Consider the following 27608-nt stretch of genomic DNA (forward strand, 5'->3'; position numbering starts at 1 on the left):
TAGAGCGTTCACAAGGATCAATAAAGTGAAACAAGGGCCATAACTCTAGACATAATAAACGGAAATTGCTGAAATTCAATAGGCTTCTCTGTTTCACTAATCTAAATAATGCATATAAATTTCACAAAGATCGAATGATAACTTTTGGCGTTGGAGCGTTCACAAGGTTCAATAAAGTGAAACAAGGGCCATAACTCTAGATGTAATAAACAGAAATTGCTGAAATTCAATAGGCTTCTCCGTTTCAGTAATCTAAATAATGCATATAAATTTCAGAAAGATCGGATGATAACTTTTGACGTTCACAAGGGTCAATAAAGTGAAACAAGGGCCATAACTCTAGACGTAATAAACAGAAATTGTTGAAATTCAATAGGCTTCTTCGTTTCACTAACTTAAATATTGCATATAAATTTCACAAAGATCGTCTGTTAACCTTTGGCATTAGAGCGTTCACAAGGTTCAACAAAGTGAAACAAGGGCCATAACTCTAGATGTAATAAACGGAAATTATTGAAATTAAATAGGCTTCTTCATCTCACTAATGTAAACAACATATATCAATTTTAAAACAATTGGATGATAACTTTTGGCGTTAGAGCGTTCACAAGAAATTGTGGACGATAGACAGACGGACCGATGGGGGCGACCGCAATATACATCCACATTTCTATGTGGGCGTATAAAAATGAAAACAATAGGTGGTAGTTTGGAGAATACACCTCCTATTTCCAAAATGAATACAGAAAGGAACCAAGATCTTTTGGTTATAAACTTACATTTCAAGTTTCATCAAAATCCGAAGAAAGTTGTGACCTCTAGAGAGTCCACAACCTTGATATATTATATCTTTACGAAATTGGATTACGAGGAGCAGCCATTTTGTCAGTTTTGGTCCGATTTGTACCAAATTCTAGGGTGTAACGGTGATATATTGAAATGTTTTTTTAAATCGTTTATATGACCGCTATAGGGTCCACAAGCTAAAAGCGTGATTTTTCGTACAATCAGGGGCCATAAATCAGGAAGTTACAGTCCGATATGCTTGAATATTGAAACCATATATTAAAATAGAATTAAATTAAACAAAATACATTTTACAAATCCGATATGACAAAATGTCTAATTTATGAAACAAGTAATGATTTTAAGATACAAATAATGATTTTAAGATACAAATAATGATTTTAAGATACAAATAATGATTTTAGTGTACAGATATCGCAATACGACAACAAATGAAGAAATAAGATGTAAGGACTATGCATTAAGAACACTGAATAAAGAACGCTGAATAAAGAGCTGTTTGGTCTTCCATATTTTTATACTACTACGTATAATTTGAACCCTCAGTATGAAATTATAACCTTCGTAATGAACATCTGAACCTCATTCTACCATTTTGTAAAACCAGTTCATATTCTAATAGTTTCTTTCCCTGCACAATTAAACTTTGAAAATATTAAAACCTCACAAACGTTAAGTACATTTAAATTGGGTCTTTTACGTGGGTATCCTTTAATTAGACCACTACTATATTATAATACTGTAAATAGGAAAGAGAATATTATCCATTGCCAATTAAGAAATAAAGCTAGTAACTTAAATAATCACTTATTCTACCATTTTATTAGTGAAACAAAAGTGTGTCCTAGGTGTAATTCTGCAGACGAAGATAATAACCATTATTTTTTCATATGTCCAGCATACTCTGCCCCAAGAACAATTCTCAAAAATAATACACCACCTTAAACAAAATGTTACAATTCATGATATGCGCATGCGCGAGTTAGGCCGTTGCCTTCAAACGGCACTGAGTTTGATTTTCGATAAATTATACATTTATCGATATTTGTGTGTGATCGCCAGGAACATTTTTATGTGAAATAGATGTGTACTGTTTTGCTGTTTAACGTAATTATAACCAAGAACTTTGGATCAGCTGTTAACTGTCAAATATTTAAAATGGCCGCCTCCAATGATCTGCCGATGTCTACTTTATCTGTCACCTTTTCTTTTAACTATTTAGAAATTCGCTGATATTTACGATTTATTATAACGTGACTCATAAAAATTATACACGGGTTATATAAACCTTGTTTATTTCCATTTCAATATGCGATAGTTTATTTTACTTACCGTACCGATAATAGAAGATTAGTTTGGCTAGGCCTAACAACAGATCGGCATTATCAATGGCCGCCAAGGAAAGATAACTGGAAACATTACATGGACTCAGACTACTAGATTTCAACATGAGTAGTTCTTCTTCGTATATTAAAACTATTGACTACGATTCCTTAAAAGACTCAGAAATATTTTTTAACACCTCGATATTTAAAATAATTAAATCGGATGATGTAGAACTACCGTTATCAACAACTCTGGTTAACTCTATTTATACTATTTATGACTATACTGAATATTCCACATCCATTGTTGTTCAATTCCACTGTGTGGATTCATATACTAACTTACTGTCATCATGTGCAAATTCTCATGTGCTGTATAAAAACAGTGGGAAATGAATTATTTATAAATCATCCAATAATTTGAAAAAAGCGACAATTACCTTCTACAATAAATACAATAAGCTTCATATTCAAGGAAGGGGCAGTTCTGCGTGGGTGGACACCAATATATATCAAATTAAACCTAACCTTAAAAGTATTAATAATAACAATAGTGCTCTAAATGATAGGCTACCTTCCGTGCTGTCTCTTGTAAGTTTATGTCAACAACCTGTTACGAGCACGCCATTAAAGGAAAAGGGAAACAACAATTTACTAGAAGATACTCAGCCACTAATTCCGGGCCCTGTTACTACTGTAAGTGTTACATCAAACAATATACCTGAACTGAACTATTCTAACGCACTTTCTGAAATTATCAACTGAATTACAGAGCTTTCTGATAAAGTCAATGCTCTAATATCGGCACAAAATAAACTTATTGGAAATTCATCTACATGTAGGCCTACATCAAATGCAGTAAAAACATTTAATGACAAATCAACAAGTACATCAAATATAGTAAAAACAGTTAATGACAAATCAACAAGTACCTGCAGTTCAGCAATTCAAGATAAGTCTACCAACACATCTTCTATCTATACCGCGGCTAAATGTGTATCAACTAGTGTTGATAATAATAACAATAGGCCTATTACTGATGTATGTACTTCTACTGGTGCAAAATCAACAATAAATTCGACCAACTCAACTACTAGTAAAAGTTCAACGAGATTTCTAGAAAAACCTATACCTTTCAACTTTAGTAAAGCTAAAACACTGTTAATAGGAAGTTCAGTTACAGCTGGTATAAAAACACCTAACATTACAAAATTATTCGATCACGAATGCGTAGTTGACACCAATCGTGGGGCCTACTATACTAATATAAATGATAGACTTGTGCAACTTTTAAATTGTAAGCACTCTCTTAAAAACATCATTATATGTGCTGAGGGGAATGATATTTCATTAAACAATCCCACTCAAAACACCACAGACTTTAATAAACTAATTTCAGTCACCAAAAACTCTTTTAAAGGAAATACTTATATTTGTTCGGCATTGCCAAGAAATATACATCGTCCATATATTAGACAATGTAAAAAATTTAATACTTATATCCAGGAGTTCTGTAATAAAAATAACTGCACGTTTATTGATGTATTTACACACTTCTACCAAAGATGTCCAAAGGATGTAATGAAACGTGACAGAGTTCATCCTAATTATAATGGAAATGATCTATTAATGAATATTTTAAGTAATACTCTTGTTTCAGCTAATTCAACTGATGCGCATGAACATGTACCCGTTAAATCAACAAATTACTATGAATACTATGACTATAAAAGATCTCGCCAATATGAATACAGGTGTAATGTATATAACAATAGACCATTGCACAATCCTTATGACTTCCCGCAATATAACTCTCCCCCATATCATAATTATTCTTAAGCTAAGTTTGTTTATTCATAATTGCCTGTACTGTGTACCTTGGCAGTAACCAAAATCAAACTTTCATTATTCAATGACTTTTCCATTTTCTCATTAGAAAGTTTTTCAGGTAATTGTGTGTCCTTATTTCCAGTCATTTATTAATTTGTTTATTTATGATTATTATGAATACTGTTTTAGTTAAGAAAGGTCTGCATATTGCTCATCTAAATGTATGTCATGTTAAGAACAAAATTTCTGAACTAGGTGTTTTCCTTCAAAATTTTGATATATTTGGACTTTCTGAGTCACATTTAGATATATCTGTGACTAATGAAGATATTTCAATCTCAAACTTTCAACAACCTTTTAGGAAAGATTCTTGTAATGTAAGTTCCTCTGGAACACTTCTGTATGTTAGAAATCATATCATATGTAATCGTAGGTTAGATTTAGAACATGATAATATTGAGGCTATATGGATAGAAATTACTCTTAAACACTCTAAACCATTATTACTTTGTAATATTTATCGTAATCCCTCTTCCTTATCTTCCTGGAATACTGACTTCTCATTTATGATAGAAAAAGCATGGAATTCTCACTGTGAGATACTATTATTAGGAGATTTAAATATTTAAATCATGGACCGATCTTTTTGAAATATATGGTCTACATCAAATTATTAGGTCACCTACTAGAATTACTTCTTCCTCTAAATCACTAATTGATCATATATTTGTATCTGAAACTAAACATGTCAAAGAATCTATTGTTCCTTCATACTCAATATCAGACCATTTCCCTATTTGTTTTACTTGGCAAAAGAAAGGTGTAAAATTCCCCAAATCTTCACATACTAATATTACTTATCGCTCATTTAAACATTTTAATAATGATCTATTCCTCTATGATTTACAACGGGCTCCATATAATTCTGTATATGATCACTGTGATCCTAATACTGCACTAGACAACTGGTATGATATTACACTGCCCATTATTAATAAACATGCCCCTTTAAAAACCAAACGAGTCAAAAATATTCATAAACCTGATTGGACAACCCCTGAAGTGTTTCATTATCTTCATGAACATGATTTTCATAAGAAAAAAGGCAATACTCTGCAATTTAAACATTTTCGTAATAAAGTTAAATCTCTTATTCGTAGTAAAGGAAGTTACAGTCCGATATGCTTGAATATTGAAAGGAACCGAGATCTTTGGGTTATAAACTTACATTTCAAGTTTCATCAAAATCAGAAGAAAATTGTGACCTGTAGAGGGTCCACAACCTTGATATACCATATTTTTATGCTATTTGAGAACGAGGGACAGCCATTTTGTCTGTCAGTTTTGGGTCGATTTTCACGAAATTCGAACTCAACCATCCTTAGGGTGTAACGGTGATATTCTAAAACGTTTTTTTAAATCGGATAAAAATTATGACCTCTATAGGGTTCACAAGCTAAAAACGTGATTTCCGTACAATCAGGGACCATATTCAGGAAGTTACGATCCGATATGCGAGAATACGAAAGGAACCCAGATCTTTGGGTTATAAACTTACATTTCAAGTTTCAACAAAATCGGATAAAAATTGTGACCTCTATAGGGTCCACAAGCTAAAAACGTGATTTTTTGTACAATCAGGGGCCATAATCCATGAAGTTTTGGTCCGATACATGCCAATATCGAAAGCAACCGAGACCTTTAGAGATAAACCTATATTTCAAGTTTCGTCAAAATCGGATAAGAATTGTGACCTGTAGAGTGTCCACTCGACACACACTAGGTCATTTCGGGACTTACACATGGTTTAATTTTAATTCAATAATTTGCTTGCGCGTAGGGGTCTTTAGCAGTGGGAGGAAACCGGAGGACCCGGAGAAAACCCACAAGGTTGGACAGGCGACTCTACTCCTTGTCACGTACAACCAGGGATTCGAAACCACACCAGTTGACTCAATGACAGGCCTTATCATACAGCACGCACGTGCTAACAATTCAGCCATCCAACAACACTCCCCCCCCCCCCCATGTGTCCACAAAAAATTATGGACGGACAGGGGCGACGGCAATATACGTCCACATGAAAATGTGGGCGCATAAAAATTATGAGTATTCTTGAAATTCTATAAGTTCATGCTAAAAAGAGATATCGATAATCCCTGCCTCAGATCGAAAGTAGAGGTTATATAAGCGACATTTCGACACCAAAATCATTAAAAAATATCAACTCAAAGTATTTTAAAATCTTTGTTCATTATTTACCTTCAAATAGGCCGCATTCCATGGGCACAAACTGTCGTTGCAAAAATATTTTCGTTCCTACAAATCCAGTCTAGAAGAAATTTTTTCAGTGTATAGTTCATATAGAGATATTTGTTTGTTGTAATTTTCTCCAAAAAATTTCATAGTTCTTCGGTGATATTCTTGTTTGAAATCCGGACTATTTATTGATAGTAAAATTCATAGTGCGCGAGGTCACTGGACAGAATTCAGCGTTGTTCGCCGCGTCACGTGATCGTTTTTTCCACAATCGACCAATCACGTTATTGTCTACATTCGCGTGTGTTGTTGGTAAACACAAAATGGCGTGCTTCACGAGGAACATATTGCAGTTATATATGTAGAAGCACAGGAGTCTGACCTTCTATCCGTATATATATATGCATACACCATGTCTGGTTGGGCGTGGTGTATGCATATATATATACGGATAGAAGGTCAGACTCCTGTGGTAGAAGCTACACGAAATGGCGACAAAGGCTCAATTAACTTGTATTGTTCACTTAGACAGTGTTAATAAGGGAGGTGCAGAACCCTTTACAAACCCAAGGTGAGACAAATGTCGTGAGGTAGCTATAGACTGGTTTCAATTGGATGGAAATGACCAATCTATTGCAGCATTTTTTGATTCAAATGGATTTACATGTATTACGAAGGATATTATATTGAAGATACAGTCAGCAGTGGTTTTGGATTTCACCCAACGTTTATAGATGTTTTAAGAACAAAAAAGTTAAAAGATGCGAGAAAGAAAGAGAGTGAGAAGGCAGCGTCTACATTCAATCCAACCGACTAAAACTGTCACAACATACAGAATTTTACCAAACATTATTTAACAACTGACTATTACTATTAGTATATTAATCATTCGACAAAAATAACAATTCACTCATAACATAATATTTTTAAAAACAATTTCACCAAACCTTCAACAAGATAATATGACCACTTCTATTCCAACTAGTAGAAGTAATAAATAAATGAAATAAAGGTGCATCATTTATAGGTTACAGACCATAAGTCCCGAAAAATTTGTGAATGAAAGAATTTTGAATATAACCATCCAAGTCAACTCAGAACATTGCATGCTGTGATTCAAAGGAAAGAGGGGAATACTAATTAATCCAAGTTTTGGATAATCCCTAAATAAGTCCTTCACACCCCACTGATAAAGTAACATGAGCTGAACATTAATGTCCAGTCGACACAAAGTAGGTCATTTTGGGGTCCAACATATGGTTCCTTTTTATCTAAATAATTCGCTTGCATGTAAGGGTCTGTAGCAGAGGGAGGAAACTGGGGGACTCGGAGAAAACCCACAAGGTTGAACAAATGACCCTAGTCCTTGTCACGTACAAGCAGAGAATTGAAACTACGTCACTTGAAGCAATGACAGACCTTATGATTTCATGTGTACATGTTAAACCATTTGCCACCCACCCTCCATATTAAATAGATGTCTTTGTAAATTATGTATGTTATAGTTATACAGTGTATTAAGTATAATTGTCTACAGTGAATTTATATTTATGTATTAAATAAATGTATATGAAAATATTATCTATTAAGAAATATTGGTATTTATATTATGCAATATTTATATTAATAAATATCATTTGATACATAATATATCAAAATTCAAATGTTCTTTTTGGCCATTATGACCCTAATGTTTTGGCCGTTATGTAGTTATGACCAAAATGTTTGACCGTTATGACCAAATACTTGAGCCATTTTGCTTTAGGGCCTTTATGTCCATTAACCCTACTACTAGGCCTAGTACTTCAACAACTTTAAAAATTAAAAGTGTGTCTCATTCACCCCCACTCCTTCATTAATCTCACCAAAGGAATCACAACATGGTGCAGTACTTGTCACTACTTCATTAGAGTTAAAGAAGTCAGTTTTATCAGAGATCTGTATAATTTGCAAGAAAAAATCCAAGTATGTTCGATCGGGGGCCTAACAAAAGAGGGACAATTTAGTCCTTTTGGAAATAAAAATAGCCCCAATAACACTTTTGCTGTTTTGATAAGTCCAGTGAAACAAATACCGGTAGCCTTATTCTAACTACTAAATGAGTTAGTGTCTTACTCTTAGTGTAAATCCTCCATTAAATTGTATTTTATTTATCTTAGGTGATCAAAAATATTTTTCGAATCAAGAAATGAAATGGGGTTTGACGTCCTACTGTTCTGCTCCTAAACTGGGCTAATGAAGACGGGTAAATCAAATGTATTAGTATTGGATTTGATCAACTACATGTACAGTCTCTGTTATAATTGTTTAAAGAAATCAGAATATTTATTAATCAGAAGCAAGATTCGAACATTGAAAGTGTGTGTGGCACTTTTATCGATGATTACATGTACACTGTCGTAGGTGAGCCCCATATTGATGGGGGGGCGTGGGGGGGAGGGTGCCACCTGGTTCATTGGCAGTTGCAGACAAAACCCATTGTTCTATATGAGAATGAAATTTGACAGCTGTTAATTACAGTCAAGTGTTATTTGAATTCATATATCTATTGTAAGCTTATACATTGTAGATGCAAAATTTTATTTCGTCCATATGGGCTTTTCCCTGACAATTCTGAGCTAGTTCAAATTATTTAAGCATTTATTCTTAATATTTCTGCAACTTTTTAAGTTCTCAACCTTTATTTCAAAATATGTTTTTTTCATTCTTAATCTTAGCTATACACTATCCTATCCATGATCGTTATTAAGACAGCAGGCTAGACAGGTTTTAAGTATGTTGTTATGTAAAATGAATGATTTCATTAGAATTACACTTATAGAAGCAGTGACCTTGTAATCTCCCTTGATATTAAGGCATATTTCTAGTGAAATAGACGGTCCAATATCCTTAATCAGTGTCGGAAAAACCTGACTGACTGCCACATTTTATGTCAGTGTGATCAAAATACCTTTTGTGGCTCTCATACACCACTTCTCTACACGGGTGGGACCTTTTTTGGGTTCATTTGATCTCTGTTCGTCCCGACCGCGAGCAATTTGCAAGGTAAATCGTGCACATGGCTTTGTTTACAATTGCTATGACCTGGCACTTGACCCCAGAATTTTTGACCGCAACCCTGCAAGCGCGACCTCTGATTGGCCAAATTTTAAATAGCTGTGCAGGATCCAACTCATATCTACGCAAATACGGCTCCACACTATAAAGAAATAAGTCATCGATTTCTAGCCTATTTCGAGCTTGAACTATTAAATTGTCAAATTTTATTGGAGAACTTTGTTGACATATTGATTGCACGATTATTGATAGTCCGATTTGTAGACCGGTTTAGCGGGAGCGAAGGTGACAAGATTTTCACCCCGAGAATTCGGCCTAAAACGCGATTTTGGGTAACACCAGGAACACAAATCCCAAGAGTTCCAAGCAAAATGTTTGCAATAACTCGATTAAGGGCCAGATGAAAATTGTGATAATTGTCAAGTAAATGCTATATTTATACTAACAATTGTGAAGTTGACTTAAAATTAAAGATGCATTCCCGCGTACAAACTGGGTGATTTTATGATATATTTGGACTAAAAACATATTCAAACTAATTAATTTATCATAATTTTGCTTCAAATCCTTCTCAAAACATCGTAATTGCCAAGGAATACCCTGCTATAAAAATTGATCAAAAGAGGCCATGTTTGTGTCACGTGACTTACCTCTCTCGGTACCTATAGCAACGGGGGTGAAGTTGGAGGAGAATTCATTGTATACACAAGACGATGTTGTCTTTAAACGCTGACTATTTATTACAAATATTGAATCATAATTCAATTCTTGGATTATCCACTGCCCACGTCTTTTTCCGTGATTTTTATCTCAGAAAGTATTGTACGTCTAACTCTTCATAAAGTTTATCAACGTGTACAAGCGCTAAATCTTCACGTGCAACCTTCGACATCACGCGTGCAGGTATTCCTAATCATCGGGCTGTTTATCAGGGGAACCTGTACATTTTTGTCCTGTATACGCCCCATGAGTGTTTTTCAGGGAATCCAGTATTTTTCTAGTAAGATTGGATATCTCTACTTTTCATATATACCAAAATTGCCATACTTTTATTGGAAATAACGACCTGATAAATACTTTTCTGGGAACCTATCGTTAAATATACGCGAAAACACCCGATGCCTTCATTCTATGCAAAGAATATGCTATTGATTAAATTTTGATTTAAACCATAATGCAGAAAACATAATGGACAAGGGAACATAAGGAATTTCGGAAATCCATTTATGGTAAAAGAAGTTATCTCCCTTTATGGAAAATATCAATTATTATTGATAACACTAACAGATGCAGAAACTAAATAATACGGGAGTGACAACAAATGGAGTTTAATGTTTTACTGTTCTACACCAACCCCATAATGAAGATGAGCATACTCCATACATCATAGTTCCGGGGGGGGGGGGGGGGGGGGGGGGGGGCATTGTAGGTGTACAGCTAGTATTCCTGCTTTCCATGCAAGTGTCATCAGTGCAAAGGAGCCACAGCGACTCAGTATGTGTCTGGCTCACTTACCGGCCGGTCGAGGGTTTGATCCTGGTCCAGCGTGGTTTCCCCTTGTCCGTGGACCACTGATCAGGAGGTCCGGGGTTTGATCCCTGTGTTGATCTAGACAGTTTCCCAAACTTTCCAGCATTGTTTCCCCTTGTCAGTGGTGCAGGAAGTGGGGGCTGTGATGGGCAGCGTCACTGTTTGGGCCAAATTCCCCCTATAGCATAATGTGTACATCTTCATTATCCCGGTTGATATCGAACAGTTACACATTAAAGGCCAGTGTGAACCACTATTGTTTTTGTTCGGATTATTATTCTTATTATTATTAATATTATTATTATTCCATTTGAGCATATCTCAGAAACTACTTGTCGGATCGATTCGATGTCTTCGGTTTTACTGGGAAAGTGGGTTTGACTTAAATTTTAAAGCTATTTCCAACGTTCTGTGACAATGCGAAATGTCCGAAATCACCGAAGTTGTCGTTTTTCGATATTTTGCCGTAATGTTATCAATAATTGTCGGATTGTAATATTTGATACATTTTGACATAGCCAGAGACAAGGCACATAGCTACGGTTCTTTAGATTTTTTATTTTCGACGAATCTTCGGAGATATTAGGCGCCAAATTTTGAAAATTTAAATTTTTACGAAAACCTTTTTTATTAATGAATATTTTTATGTTGTATTTTACCAAGGGTTAAAGGGTCATCTGATTTGTATTTGTCCTTGGCCCCCATTGGCTAATTCAGTTTTTCAGTCCTGGATTAATTATCTATTGTTCGATTTGTATAAAACAAAGTTCATATGTTCCGCGGTCCAAAATGTCATTTATTTTGTTACCGGTACATTTTCCTTTCGGCAACAGAAGTGACGTAAATTTAGCAAAAACTGCAATTTTGACAGTTCGGTACCACTTTTTGAAAGCAAATATTATTTTTTTCAAATCTGGTATGACTGAAAGGGTGTGCTCTGTTAAGGCGCAGAAATCATCGCGCTCAGTTTTTTTAATTTTTATTTCGTTTTCGGATCATTTCGATTTAAAGGCGAAAAAAGGTGAAAAAATGAGCTATTCACAACCCATTCAGGCTTTTCATATTTTAATATATTTTTTCGAAACTTTCATAAACTAGTAGCAATAATCCATACGAAGAGAATGTATGTGAAAATTAGTTTGTAATATGAGCAGTTGCCGAGAAATGGGCAATTTTGCATGAGTCACCCTTTACGCTAGTTTGCCTGTAAAGGAGTCAATTATTATTCGATTTTCATAAAAGTGACACCATTTGATGCGTAATGTCAATTTTAACAAGGTCAAACCAATTTAACATTTCCAATGTCACCGGAAATGACGTAATTTGGGCAAAAATTGTATTTATAGCCTTCAAAACCAGTATTTTATTCAAATGAGTCATATTTGTTATTTGTTTAAAATTTTGATATTTGGTCCCAATCAACCAATAGAATGAACCCATACGATCATATAGGTATCACAAAATGGTTTCTAACTCGTTCAGGTAACTTTTCAAGGTTTTTGGTCCATAAAAGTGTCAACAAGCCAACAGTGAGGCTGATGTCCCCCGCCGAAATAGGAAAATAATTAGAGGACACATATAAAAATCAAATTGCGTATCGCTCTGCTTACCCTGAGCAGAAAATGCTCATTATCAAACTTAGTCAAGGTATTACTGTAATGAAACTATACACCAAGTTTCATCAATCTCACTTAATTAGAACTAAAGTTATCGTGTCCCAAAGCATCAACCAATCAAATTGCTTATCTCTGCTTACCCTAAGCGGAAAATGCTCATCTTCGAACTCCATCAAGGCATTGACCTAATCAACACATACACCAAGTTTGAACATTCTAGCTCAATTAGGAAGAGAGTTATCGTGCCCCAAAGTTTTAACCAATCAAATTGCTTATCTCTGCTTACCCTAAGCGGAAAATGCTCATCTTCGAACTCCATCAAGGCATTGACCTAATAAACACATACACCAAGTTTGAACATTCTAGCTCAATTAAAAGTTATCGTGTCCCAAAGCATCAACCAATCAAATTGCTTATCTCTGCTTACCCTAAGCGGAAAATGCTCATCTTCGAACTCCATCAAGGCATTGACCTAATCAACACATACACCAAGTTTGAACATTCTAGCCCAATTAGGAAGAGAGTTATCGTGTCCCAAAGCATCAACCAATCAAATTGCTTATCTCTGCTTACCCTAAGCGGAAAATGCTCATCTTCGAACTCCATCAAGGCATTGACCTAATAAACACATACACCAAGTTTGAACATTCTAGCTCAATTAGGAAGAGAGTTATTGTGTCCCAAAAAGTGTGACGGACAGACAGACGGACGGACAGACGGACGGACAGGCGGACAGGCGGGCGGGCGGGCGGACGGACGGACGGACGGACGGACGGACGGACGGACGGACGGACGGACGGACGGACGGACGGACGGACGGACAGACAGACAGACAGACAGACAGACAGACAGACAGACAGACAGACAGACCCATTTTAATAGTCCCCTGCTTTCTTCGAAAGGCGGGGGACAATTATTATTCGATTTTCATAAAATTGTCACTATGTGATACCTAATGCCATTTACGATTTCATACAAGTAATTTAAGATTCTCATTAACACCGGAAGTAATGTCATTTTGGCAAAAACTGTATTTTTAGCCTTCAAAACAGATATTTTATTCAAATGAGTCTAATTTGTAATGTTTTTAGATTGAACCCATACGATCATACAGATACCAAAAAATGGTTTCTAACTTGTACGGTTGCAGAGAAATAGACGATTTTCTACAAGTCCCTTTTCAAGGTTGTTGGTCTATAAAAGTGCCAATTATTGTTCGATTTACATAAAATTTTCTCCATATGATGCCTTATGCCATTTCTGATTTCATAAAACTAATTTAACATTTTCATTATCAACGGAAGTAATGTAATTTTGTCAGTATCACTTACATGTAACAAATGTATACAATGAATTGATATTGCTGGATTTGGTTGATTCTGTGTACATTTTATTTGATGTGTGCAATGCTTATATGGAAACCTGTTTAATGGTTTCATCAGTACCGGAAGTGAAATATGTTCAAGGGTAACGGGGCACCGGTGAAACCCGTCATTACTGCGTCGCAGTTCTAGTTATACATGTAGTTGCTTTGTTTCAATTCAAATATTTTTTAGGAATTTAGCATCAGATGTAACTAAAGGTTTACAGATATATTAGTAGAAATACTGTTTTGGGAGAACTTGTATGCCCCCCCCCCCCCCGCCCCCGATTCGGTGAACCATCCATTTTTCGGCAATGTATTTCAGTTTTTCAGGCATAAAAATCAGAGAATGAAGAGTGAGACCATATATCACAGAAATATAATTGTATAATTGTGTAATTAATTAAAAATAAACAACCATCACAGCTTTGTGGAAAATTCATTAGTTAATGATAGATTCATTCAGAAAATTTGGGGGACAAAATTTTTGGGAAAATATGCTCAGCTCCCCCCCCCCCTCAACTGAGATTGGCCCCCTACTGTTCAATCCGATTCAGTTTGTTGAATCAAATATTGTTTAAACTAATGTTTTCCCATTTCCCGACTAACTTTGATGACATTTAAAGTGAAGAGTAACTAGTAATTTTGATTTTCAATGATTGTTCTACTTCAATAAATAATTAGTTTTTGTCTTATATCTATATTTATAAGCATATTACACAATTATAGATATGGTTTCAGGTTAAATGTTGTAATTTGGCCTTAAATATCTGAAATAAAGGTTTACAGCTAGTACCTGTAGCGAAAATACTGTAGGGTCTAAATCGAAAGGGTATATACGTGTAGGTGTTGGTTTATATTTTAGTGGAAAAAATCATGTGGTTTCAATGCGATTTACAAAACTACGGACAGATTCTGGTCTCCATTACTTCATAACCATATTGCTCAACCAATGTCAAACATATCTCCTGGCTCAAAAATTTACAAAAATGTTTAGTTTGTTTTGTAAGGAGGATCTTTTATAGGGAAACTTTGTGCTAGAAATTATGGCTGCAGGCATTTATGTAAGATTTAGATAAAGAGCAGATCATTCTCGATACACAATATTTCAAAAATAGATAATGCAAAATGAATATATTGAAAATTTCATTCAAATTACACATCAAGTTTGTAGTTTTGACAAGATGTGTGCATTGATGTTAACCACGTCATACTGGTCATTCGAGTCTTAGCCTTGCTTCTCCAATTATAAATTAAATTATTAAATGGCTGAACCGTTTTAATCTACTTAAAATCGACGCCATCTGATGGCATCGAGGGTCGATTATGGTCTTGTCATGTTAATAAATGTCTAATTAATAATTTATATAACCTTTAAGACCCAAAGAAAGACCTCCAGTTCAATATACATGTATGCAGATTAAGCTCTTGCAAAATGCCTGTTTAACTGACAACGCAACAACCTATATATTGCTATTTATGTTAACAAAAGTGTAAATATGGCCCATAAACACTTCAAAACTGATTAATAAAAAAGTATGTGGCACCAAACTTGTGTACCGTACCTGGTTTCATTTGCATATAGAAGCTGTATGGCGAGCGTGGTATTTAGCCCATGCCCTAAGTACCAGTAAATCAAAATCTCTGATTTATAAAGCTGAAAAAAGACCTACATGTATCGGTTACCGGAATTGGTAGGCCTACTACCGTGGACCTTATAATATGAATTATAAGGTCCATAATTAGCCTATTAGTCTAAATCTAACTGAGTTGTCATCCTTTAAAGGGGGTTGGCTGGCCGTATGGTGTAATGCAAGCGAATTAGATCATAAGGTTTGTCATTGAGTCAAGTGGCGTGGTTGCGATTCCCCACTTGTATGTGACAAGAGGAGTATGATCGCCTGCCCAAACTGTGGGTTTTCTCACCATTCATAGCAAGCCACCATTGCGGTAGGCTGTAAATGAAAACAAAGGGAAGCTTTCGCGCGGACTATTGACTTGAGTATTGTATTTGTATAGGGAGCGTTACGGCCGATCAACCCAAACAATGCCAACTACCTGTGCTGTTTTCATCATACAAATCTGACAGGGTCATCGGATTTTTTGGCTGAAGTGTTTCTGGAATAAACTGGCTGTTAAAATCTTCTTTAACCGACAAACAAACCAGTTTAACCCCCTCAAAACCCCTAAAAAAGGTATTCCAAGCTTTGCTTCTCAAGGCATTGAATATTTTATTGCCTGTTTTCTTTTTAGATGAAGGGGTGGGAGGAACTGTTTGCTCATCAATTGTTTTATACATTCTTTTCTTCAATGTTTTGGCTGACGTAAAATCAATTCTTCGAATCGGTTCATAACTAACACCTGTTTGAGAAGCTGGAACTGGAAGCATCCAGTATGCCGGCTCTGCAGTAACTGTCGCCGTTTCTCTTATCCGTACACTGGCTTCAAGATAGAATAATACCGACGCCACATGGGAACAAGATTCACCTAAACCTGCCTTACAATCTCAGTAAGCAGACAAAATTTTTCCATCTTCTTCAATGATGAGCCAGGGTGCCAGAGATGTATCATTTAAAGACTGAGAGTGTAACACTCTAGCTTTAACGATACATAAACTCATCCTGGAAGAATTGGGAGTAGAAGTACTGGTACTAGGCCTACAGCTTGCTTGTTCACCATCCTCTTTATTCGGAATTCCTTTGTAATTGAATAACAAAACCACTTGTACCCATCCACAAACAAATCTGTCGTAAGCTTCCAAACTTTTATAATTTTCAAAGTCTTTCAACACATAAAATGGGCTGGGGTGAAAAACTAAATAATTTAAAATGTCTATCATCTTAAGTAGAGTGGTTCATACTCAATTTTTTTAACAACAGACACTATTTCGGGATTATTTTAACATTATATGATAAGACTTACCATAAAAACTTCATTCATCAACAATGGAAGTCTGACCACATTTGATTTTTGAGGATATAACAATTTTGAAATAATGTTATAAATGCTTCAAAATCTACCCGGCTTCCATAATCAAGGCAGATAACTCTTGGTGAGAATAAGAGTTATGTCCCTTGGTAGCCCTAAAACTGAAACGTACTCCCCTGAAACGAAATTCATTTATCGCATTCGGACAACATCGTTTATTTCCTTGCTGTGAAGTAACGGAATACACTCGATGAGACGATTGAATTTGACATGTGTGCGCATGCGCAAACGCTTAGTTGTTTAACAATATACCCACGCCTTCAAATGTCTTAATATTAACTCTTTATAATGTTTATAAATTAAAATGCAAGTTTAGCTGGATATGAAAAGATCGACGTTTGACATGAATTGCTTAAAGATTAGCCTAATGCATGTTTTAAAAAGAACAGTGATTTCATTTCTGTATACCCACAGACACCGGGTCTGTTTATAATGGCATGTTATACAGCGGGAGCGAAAGAGAGAGGTAGAGAGACATCTATAAATCTAATAATGTAACAGTTTAATGCTAGTCCCAAAGATAAATAAATATTGTGCAGTATGATGTTTGTTATGAAAAATAAATTGTCGGATAAAGTACGAGGAAAATATAATGGCATGTAATTTGGAGAGTGAGGGATAAAGATTTTTTGTCCCACGGATAAATAACTATACTGAGCGTCATGGAAAACGCATCACTTAGTTTTTCGTATAACAAAATGATCCTGTAAACATATCTTATTTATTTTGCTTCTTATTGTGAACAATATTCAAATGGGAACACATCAATAACAACACATTTCTACACTTATGGATGTTTAATCTGTAATCAACGGTACAAAGTCAGAGGGGTCAAAACCAAAAGTACGACATGTCAGTAGCGCGTGTGTCCTCCACGGGCTCTTACGCATGCTGTGCAGCAACGTTGCATGGAATTTACCAATGTTTGAAAGAAGGCCTGGGGCAAATGCTAGCATTTACACACAAATATTTATGTTATCTGTTCTATGTCGCATTCATTCAACAGGCATTCAAAGCGCTCAATAACATTTACCAAAACACATTTCATCCTGACCAACGCCCTCTGAATGAATATGTCTGTATGTTACAGGGCTTGCCACGAGAAGCGAGCAGTTGCTCGCGCTGTGCTCGCGTAAATCTACATTTACGCAAGCGGTTCGTTTCCCGCGCAAAATTTTAAGAAAAACCTGTAAAAATAATCAAAATATTGACAAGTTTATTACCGAAACTAACCCAACAATGTCAATAACATCATAAATTCGTCTGTCAAACAGAGATTCACCCAGCTGCAAGCGGCATTTCCTCCTTAAATTTGATTGGCTAATGAAGTTACTCGCCACTCGTGTTACTAAAAATACACTTGAGACCTGAACGTCATGACTGGTTTTCCTACGAACACCAGTAACAAACGCGTGATAATCGAGTCTGAAGTAAAGAATGTTTACGTCCGGCATTTGGCATTCATGCTAAATAAACATGTTTCAAACTAATATTTATCGGTATTTCTTATTTTATCAGAACTTTTGTTTTTATTCCATTGTGCAGTCGTATAATTTTCAATCTACGCGTAATAATGGCCAAAGGAAACCCAATTGCCCTATCCCCATTTATGTCGTGGGGTGAAGAAATCCATACGGAAATTGGTTTTAAAGAAGAGTCGTATGACTGTCAAAAACAGAATGAGAAAGCGATGGTCACACATCACATGTTTACTGCAAAGCCAGGAATAGTAATTTCTTATGATTTTAAATTGAAACAATGTTACAAAATGTGTGCTCACGCAAACAACATTTTGCGTGAGCAATTTTTATTGCTTGCCTTGCTCGCACAAACCTAAATTTGCGTAAGCAGTCATCTGCTCGCCATCAATTTATTCGTGGCCAGCCCTGATGTTAGAGCTGTATTTGCTACCGAATGTTGTCTTTTGCAACATCATTAAATCATATACATGTACGTATACAGTATAACCATATATCTATCTGTTCAGATATTTTTATAACAATCAATGTTATCATGTCAGCTATTATACCACAGAAATACAAGTTCCCCAAAGATGATTTAGGTTGATATTAAATTAATCTATTAATTGTAATCGCCTGTACACGCAACCTATTTAAATTTTGTAGTTTCGTCAGTGTAAAGGGTGGTATTTTTCGCCGACTTTAAGGTTTCCGAAACATGTTTTAAAGATACACCGACGCGCTTACATGATATTCTTTGATCTGCAGATTTTGAAGGAGTGTAATTAGATTTTAGTCCTGCGACAGCCAAACATGCGGTTATAACTGCTGCTACGTTACCATTCGAAACGTTTAGATTTTTAAGTTCCATGACAAAATTATGACATTTAGCTGTGTATCTTTGATTTTCGACATCATACAAAATTACTTTGTTCTTCCTAAAAATCATTTTTTTTACCTGCCAATTGTTTTTTTATTTTCATTATTAGCCTTCATGCGAATCATTTCTTTTTTAGTCTTCCGAAGTCAACTTTTTAACTGGGCGATTGTGCTTTTATGACACTTTGACAAACGCCGCAAATACCTATTTTTCCTATTTAAATCAGTCAAGGTCGCATCGGCAGATGTCTGAGTCTCTTTATTTATTAAATTAATTTCACTAGTATCTGCAGATGGAGTCTCGTCCACTATCCCGGGAAAAAATTGGGGTGTCAAGAAAATCGGCGTATGACTTCATACATTTATTGGACTGAGCCTTACTTTTACCCAACTTCCAAGTCTTTGTCTTCAGTCTGACCAGTCTATTGTGAATGTAATTGTCACCAAACGTCACACAGTCGTCATGTAAAGCAGTTATGATAGACCGATGCTCCATAGTTGTCGGAAATTTATTAACCAGCGGCTGCCAGGCAGGATACGCCCACATTTTCGAGAGATGGATAGAGAACAAGCTAAAAAGAAAGTGATTTTTCCTACAATCAAGGGCCATAATTCAGGAAATTACAATTCAATATGCGCAAATATTGAAAGGAACCGAGATCTTTGGGTTATAAACTTACATTTCAAGTTTCAACAAAATCGGATAAAAATTGTGACCTCTACAGTGTTCACAAGCTAAAAAACGCGATTTTTCATACAATCAGGGGCCATAATCCATGAAGTTGCAGTCCGATACATGCCAATATCGAAAGGAACCGAGATCTTAGGGTGATAAACCTATATTTCAAGTTTCGATGAATTCGGATTAAAATTTAATTAGGAGATAAACACCTCCTGTTTCGCATTTAGAGGGATGTTATTGTCCAATAGACATGTCCGGTGATCATTAGGACCCAAGACGCGTTATAAACTTTGGGTTTATCTTTGGGTTATAAACTTACATTTCAAGTTTCAACAAAATCGGATAAAAATTGTGACCTCTATAGGGTCCACAACCTTGATATACCATATTTTTACGCTATTTGAGAACGAAGGGCGGCCGATTTGTCTGTCAGTTTTGGGCCGATTTTCACGAAATACGAACTCAGCCGTCCTTAGGGTGTAACGGTGATATAATACGTTTTTTAAAATCAGATAAACATTATGACCTCTATAGGGTCCACAAGCTAAAAACGCGATTTTTCGTACAATCAGGGGCCATAATTCTGGAAGTTAAGTTCCGATATGCGCGAATATCGAAAGGAACCAAGATCTTTGGGTTATAAGCATACATTTCAAGTTTAAACCAAATTGGATAAAAATTGTGACCTCTACAGTGTTCACAAGCTAAAAACGTGATTTTTTCGTACAATCAGGGGCCATAATCCATGAAGTTACAGTCCGATACATGCCAATATCGAAAGGAACCGAGATCTTAGGGTGATAAACCTATATTTCAAGTTTCGTTGAAATCGGATAAAAATTGTGACCTGTAGACTGTTCACAAACAATTGTGGACGGACGGACAGGGGCGACGACAATATACGTCCACATGAAAACTAGAAGAATGACCAAGCAAAGAACGTGGGTGCTATTATATTCGTATAGTCATAGTGTTCAATTAAGTCATTGATAGTATTTGTTTATCACGCAGCTTCCTAGAATGGTCGCGCGAGGAATTGTGGGAAATGATACTAAAATTAGAAACATTCGCGGAACCCTATATACGAGGTTTTAAAGGACAATATTGGTGCCAGTCATTATTACATATGTGATAGAACTGGTTAAAAACGTTCCAAATATTATTTTTTCACAGAGATCATTGCTACGATAGATGAGTAATCAATGTTTCAACAATAGGAAGTGACGAACGCAAAAGGAAAACACAAGTTATCCCTCTATAAAACTGGCTGAAGTGACGCGTGATAACAGATACATGGGTGAATTTCTGCCACTAAGATCAAAAGTTGTTAATATGAGACTGTAAGAGTATATCTGACAATTCAAAAAAGTAATTGAATGTCATTAGATAAGAGAACACGAGAAAAATAGAAACAGTCCGTAAATTCACAGGTGTTTATGTTGTGATTTTGCCCTGTATAATACAGGTGTCCGTCGGGATAACCGGGACTACTTCCACCTATCCACAGAGTCCCGTGCTACCAGCGGGATTTAACCTATATATTGCTGTTTTGCCATAGCAGCGGCTCAGATTATGTTTAGACTCAAAATAGGTAACATTGTTAGTTTATGCAGACGCCTTACATGCCAAGCGGGGCTTGGATAAATACACTCGGACACTACAAATGGTTGTATGGTAAAAAAAACCTTTTATTTAACAAGGGGACAAGGATATAATATATATTGCTTTGCACAGTAGTCCTACCCTAATCGAATTAGATTGAAACTTCATTGGCCGCGAGTTGCACGTGCAGCTCTTATGCATGCCTGCACGGGCATATCAACAGATGTTTATTGAAGTGATACTTTGTTTACGATTACCTCGCCATGTTTCCTCTTAATTTAAGGATATTGTGATGAAAAAATGAGATCATCATGGCTAGATTGGCGACATATTCCACCGTCGTCCACGGGTGGCAATTCCATATCCCGTCAGTTTTATACGGGTAATAGTCCATTCAACCGATCTCAACGGTGTTATAATATTCCAGAGTCATTGTTCTTTGATGGCTATTCCAACTGGCCTAGTTTTGCCAATAAATTTATCAGGTTTGCCATAGCACAGGGATGGTCCGACCAGGAATGTAGGGAACAGTTGTTCTTTTGTTTAAAGGGATATGCGGTCAATGTTCATAGAATAGTCTTTTCACGGAATGGTAATTTGACATGCTTTGAGCTTATGACAAAACTTGAGAAATGTTTTAGTCGTGCAGAAATGTCTCAGGCCGCAAACCGATTCCACAATCGATCATCACTGGTCCAAAGAATTAGTTGTAGGCGTAATGATAATGTACTGGCAGCAACCAAAATCCGAGCCGAAACTCCCGAATCACAGAAAATGACTTCGTCCAAAATAGAGCAGTGCTGGGACAGGATGGATCGTACGTGTACTGACATCATCAATAAAATTGACAAATTAACTGATCAGTGCCGTCAGTTAACTGATATTTGTAATTCCTCAGAAAGAACTAATCGGTCACATGCAATAATGCCCAGTGCAGAAACTCCAGTCTCCAAGCTTATTTCGGAGAATTTAAAGTGCGACCCACAAGTTGTCCATGAATGAGCTGCAATAGACGAATTAAAACTTGAACTCGTTCAAGCAGGCAAGCCTTGTGTCCCAAGTTTGTCCAGTGATTCAGCTGTCGGGATGTCCGAGGATGAAACTTCGACTACGAACGGGTCAAATAGACGCGGGACGATCGCCAGTTTTGAAACCGCCAAGGCATCGAACGGTTTCACTAACACCGATTTATACGGTGATGTAACAAATATCACCTCCTGCAAGGGTGATCAAAAGTTCCAGGATACCGAAGCAACCGGTGTCATTCCAAGAATCGACTCAATCGATTCCGCGAAAATTGACGTAACTTGCGGATTTACATCGGCGTCTATCCACAGTGATCGTTCAGATTCTATAAGTCAGTTTAATTTTAAAGCTCAAAGTCATCAAGTATCGACTGTGTTAATAAATACCGGAAGAAAGATGACAAAACTTTCTGAGCATCGCAGTCGAGCGTTAAAGGAGAAACTGTCAAAAATTAAAGAGGTTCCCGAGTTTCATGCGTTTGAAAATTCAGTTATGAACTGGTTGCGCTCGATATCAAATAGTCAAACGGGACTTCTATTTCGCGGTCTATCAACTTTAGTTGTTACGCAGTTTACCGCTGGGGAATATTCAATTTCCGATAGTTTATTTGAGCAACAAAAAGAAAAGCCTCCTAGACTTAAGTGTGTGGAGTTAAATAGATCTACCATAGATAAATAGTTCGACGTTCCTGTGTATGATTTGACTGGACCCGTAAATTTGGATAAGCGGTTATTTCAAGAAATGAATTTGTTCATAGTAGAACTAATTAAACTGTGTATCAATTTCATCAAAGATGAATTATTATTGACCCTTCACGGTGTTCCTGTAAATACGGTGAACACAGATTTATTTATTGATAATTCGCGCATTATCGACGATGTCTTTGATGCGTGTTACGAATCAGTAGTTACAAATAGTCATTTAGCTGTCATGAAGCAGATATTAGCCTCACCGTTAACTATCTCACGGTGTAATATCAACAATCATTTAACTGGGTTTACGTCGTCTGGATCTTTAAATATTTCCGACCAATTGTTTGAACGGTCTGCCTGATCACATGCCGTGATTGAGATTTCTCTCATCGATGTAATCAAGTTTGCATTAACAGCATATCAGCTCTTCTGTAAAATGGTTGAACCTATTTATCTCGATCCGTTACGGTCGAATAAAAAGAAAATTACAAGTTATGGAAATGTTGCGTTAAACATGGGACTGAATGGCATAGTCAGTTTACCGTTACATAATATTGAAAGCCTCAATATTCCCCTTGTGACTTCAACTGTGGTCAACATGAACTATTATACTATTTGTAGAGGGTCGTTGTTACGAATCCGAGAATATCTGGCCAGAATAAAAAGCTATTTTTCGAGTTAAGGAAATAAGATTCAATCTTTCCTTCGAAATAAATGAACAAAATTTAAAGTGAAGATGTCTTCAAAATTACGATGTTGAATATTTACCTGTTAAACTTAATAACCAGATGCTAGAAATTTGCACTCGCTTGAGACTGCTGGCTTATTTCGCCGAACATAACTGATTTGAAATTGGAGTAAAAACGGAAACCACTGAATGTAAATCTGTTTATATACATTCATATTACAGTATTATATGCGTTGCGACCCACTTTTGTCAATTTCTAGGTCCCCAATGTTAGCGATTTAGCTCCTTTAAGCGGAGACCCACGATATCTCAACGTTTTTAGCTGCCGTACCTTCTCATAGCTAATAATGGGCCTACGGAACCGGGGTAGTAATAAATGTCTAGAAATGAGTCATTTCTAACAAAACATTAAAAAGGAGCTGAAAAAAAATAAGCTTTCTTACGGCTTCTTTCTGTGAAGTTCACTTGAACCCTAGTCTTGAAGTTGGCACCGGGTAGACTAACCACCGGAAATCATTTACAATTACCGGAAATCATTTACAATCACCGGAATTTATTTACAATCACCGGAATTCACCGGATTTCACTTCGAAAATCCCCGATTCCTCCCACAAAACTAATTTATTTTTTAAAATTATATTATAATGTATTATACGTACATTTAAAAATGTTTATAATATAACAAATAACTATTTCGATCTCTCGACAGACCCGATGAAGGCGCTGTAGATGTATTTGGATGGGAGCAGGCTGTTTCGTAACCTGGCTGTTTCGTACTTAGTTCATTCGTACCTTACTTCGTACCTCAAAATTATTCGTACCTTTTCCTATGTTGTTGAAATCAGTTGAAAGAAATATTGAAAATGCCGAACCAGAATTAGAAAAAGGCACGAGATTTGTACCTCAAATTGATTAATTAGTTCCTTTTCAAAAATCCAAAGGCTGCGCTAAATTTATAAAAATGGCTGCCTAACGAGAATTAGAATACACACGTGATTTGTACCTCAAATTGATTCGTACCTTTTCCTATATGTTGTTGAAATGAATTGGAAGAAATTAAAATAAATCTATATGTTGTTGAAAGAAATCGGCCTCGCTTAGTAGCGAGACTTTTTCTTAATTTTGAAAGATTATAAAGTATTTCTATGAATTAATTTACATTGGAAAATAATATTTTGTAAATTAAATGATATTTCAGTAAGCGATTCATGTTTTTAGAATATTATAGACAGTATATTCCAGAAATAGGGAAATTCATCGACTACCTCCCGTGGTCGTAGAGACTTGACATTTTCATGATGTGTTAAGAGCGACTATTGATGATCACACACTAGGACCACGGAAACCACTAGGTGTACGTAAGTGTAGTAGCACTTGAGATTTCTTTTATTATTAACAATAAATAGTCCTTTCTAAACTCGACCTTCAAATAAAATGGGAGGGACTTAAACAAGAAAGAGGCGGGGCTTACATCTGCCTCGCTCAGCGTAATCGTAAAAATCGGTCTCTTAGTAAATGATCACACTCAGATATGTTTTTTCTTCAATCTAGTCGTTTAAATATTTGCATAAATATTCCCACAAAACGGCTATGATCAGCGCATGGCGGCAGTGACAAAATGAAAATGGACGAAAACGATGTAAATATTGGAAACGGCAGTGGCTATTTGCCACATGTGGTAAGCAAGAATGTCAAAATAGCCCTGCGGCTACAGACCACAATTATTAACCGATTTCAATGAAACTTACAGATTATAATAACATTAATAATATCTCAAAATAGCCAAAATTTCGGCCACTTCCGGTTAGCGGTTTCCGAGATATCAGGTTACCACACATTTTATGTGGCACGGCTACAGACCACAATTATCAACCGATTTCAATGAAACGTACAGCTTATAATAACATTAATGATATCTCAAACTAGCCAAAATTTCGGCCACTTCCGGTTAGCGGTTTCCGAGATATCAGGTTACCACACATTTCATGTGGCACGGCTACAGACCACAATTATCAACTGATTTTAATGAAACTTACAGATTATTATAAAATTAGTAATATCTCAAACTAGCCAAAATTTCGGCCACTTCCGGTTAGCGGTTTCGGAGATATCAGGCTACCACACAATTCATGTGGCACGGCTACAGACCACAATTATCAACCGATTTCAATGAAACTTACAGATTATAATAACATTAATAATATCTCAGCATAGCCAAAATTTCGGCCACTTCCGGTTAGCGGTTTCCGAGATATCAGGTTACCACACAATTCATGTGGCACGGCTACAGACCACAATTATCAACCGATTTCAATGAAACTTACAGATTATAATAACATTAATAATATCTCAAAATAGCCAAAATTTCGGCCACTTCCGGTTAGCGGTTTCCGAGATATCAGGTTACCACACATTTCATGTGGCACGGCTACAGACCCCAATTATCAACCGATTTCAATGAAACTTGCAGATTATAATAACATTAATAATATCTCAAACTAGCCAAAATTTCGGCCACTTCCGGTTAGCGGTTTCGGAGATATCAGGTTACCACACAATTCATGTGGCACGGCTACAGACCACAATTATCAACCGATTTCAATGAAACTTACAGATTATAATAAGAGTCTTAATATCTCAAACTAGCCAAAATTTCGGCCACTTCCGGTTAGCGGTTTCCGAGATATCAGGTTACCACATATTTCATGTGGCACGGCTACAGACCACAATTATCAACCGAGTTCAATGAAACTTACAGATTATAATAACATTAATAATATCTCGATTTAGCAAAAATTTCAAAATTTCGGCCACTTCCGGTTAGCGGTTGGCGAAATATCAGGTTACCACACATTTCATGTTGCACGGCTACAGACCACAATTATCAACTGATTTCAATTAAACTTACAGATTATAAAAACATTAATACTATCTCAAACTAACCAAAATTTCGGACACTTCCGGTTAGCGGTTTCGGATATATCAGGTTACCACACATTTCATGTGGCACGGCTACAGACCACAATTATCTACCGATTTCAATTAAACGTACAGATTATAATAACATTAATAATATCTCAAACTAGCCAAAATTTCGGCCACTTCCGGTTAGCGGTTTCCGAGATATCAGGTTACCACACATTTCATGTGGCAAGGCTACAGACCACAATTATCAAACGATCTCAATGAAACTTACAGATTATAAAAACATTAATAATATCTCAAACTAGCCAAAATTTCGGCCACTTCAGTTTAGCGGTGTCCGAGATATCAGGTTACCACACATTTCATGTGGCACGGCTACAGACCACAATTATCCACCGATTTCAATTAAACTTACAGATTATAAAAACAATAAAAATATCTCAAACTAGCCAAAATTTCGGCCATTTCAGTTTAGCGGTTTCGGAGATATCAGGTTACCACACATTTCATGTGGCACGGCTACAGACCACAATTATCAACCGAGTTCAATGAAACTTACAGATTATAATAACATTAATAATATCTCAATTTAGCCAAAATTTTGGCCACTTCCGGTTAGCGATTTTCGAGATATGAGGCTACCACACATTTCATGTGGCACGGCTACAGACCACAATTATCTACCGATTTCAATTAAACTTACAGATTATAAAAACAATAATAATATCTCAAACTAGCCAAAATTTCGGCCACTTCAGTTTAGCGGTTTCCGAGATATCAGGTTACCACACATTTCATGTGGCACGGCTACAGACCACAATTATCCACCGATTTCAATTAAACTTACAGATTATAAAAACAATAAAAATATCTCAAACT

The 27608-nt window shown here is 36.1% G+C and overlaps 1 protein-coding gene across 4 annotated transcripts in view; it reads right to left on the minus strand.

The window, feature by feature from the left end:
• Positions 1 to 24333, minus strand: part of LOC126808778 (kelch-like protein 40a) — a 60913-nt gene extending 36580 nt beyond the window's left edge. For all 4 annotated transcript variants that reach the window (XM_050533750.1, XM_050533753.2, XM_050533751.2 and 1 more), the window contains exon 1: positions 24248 to 24333. The gene's annotated coding sequence lies outside the window, so the exon portion shown is untranslated. The remainder of the gene's footprint in view (positions 1 to 24247) is intronic.
• Positions 24334 to 27608: the final 3275 nt, after the last annotated feature.

The sequence above is a fragment of the Patella vulgata genome, chromosome 1 (genome assembly GCF_932274485.2).
Source record: "Patella vulgata chromosome 1, xgPatVulg1.2, whole genome shotgun sequence".
Lineage (NCBI taxonomy): Eukaryota > Metazoa > Mollusca > Gastropoda > Patellidae > Patella > Patella vulgata.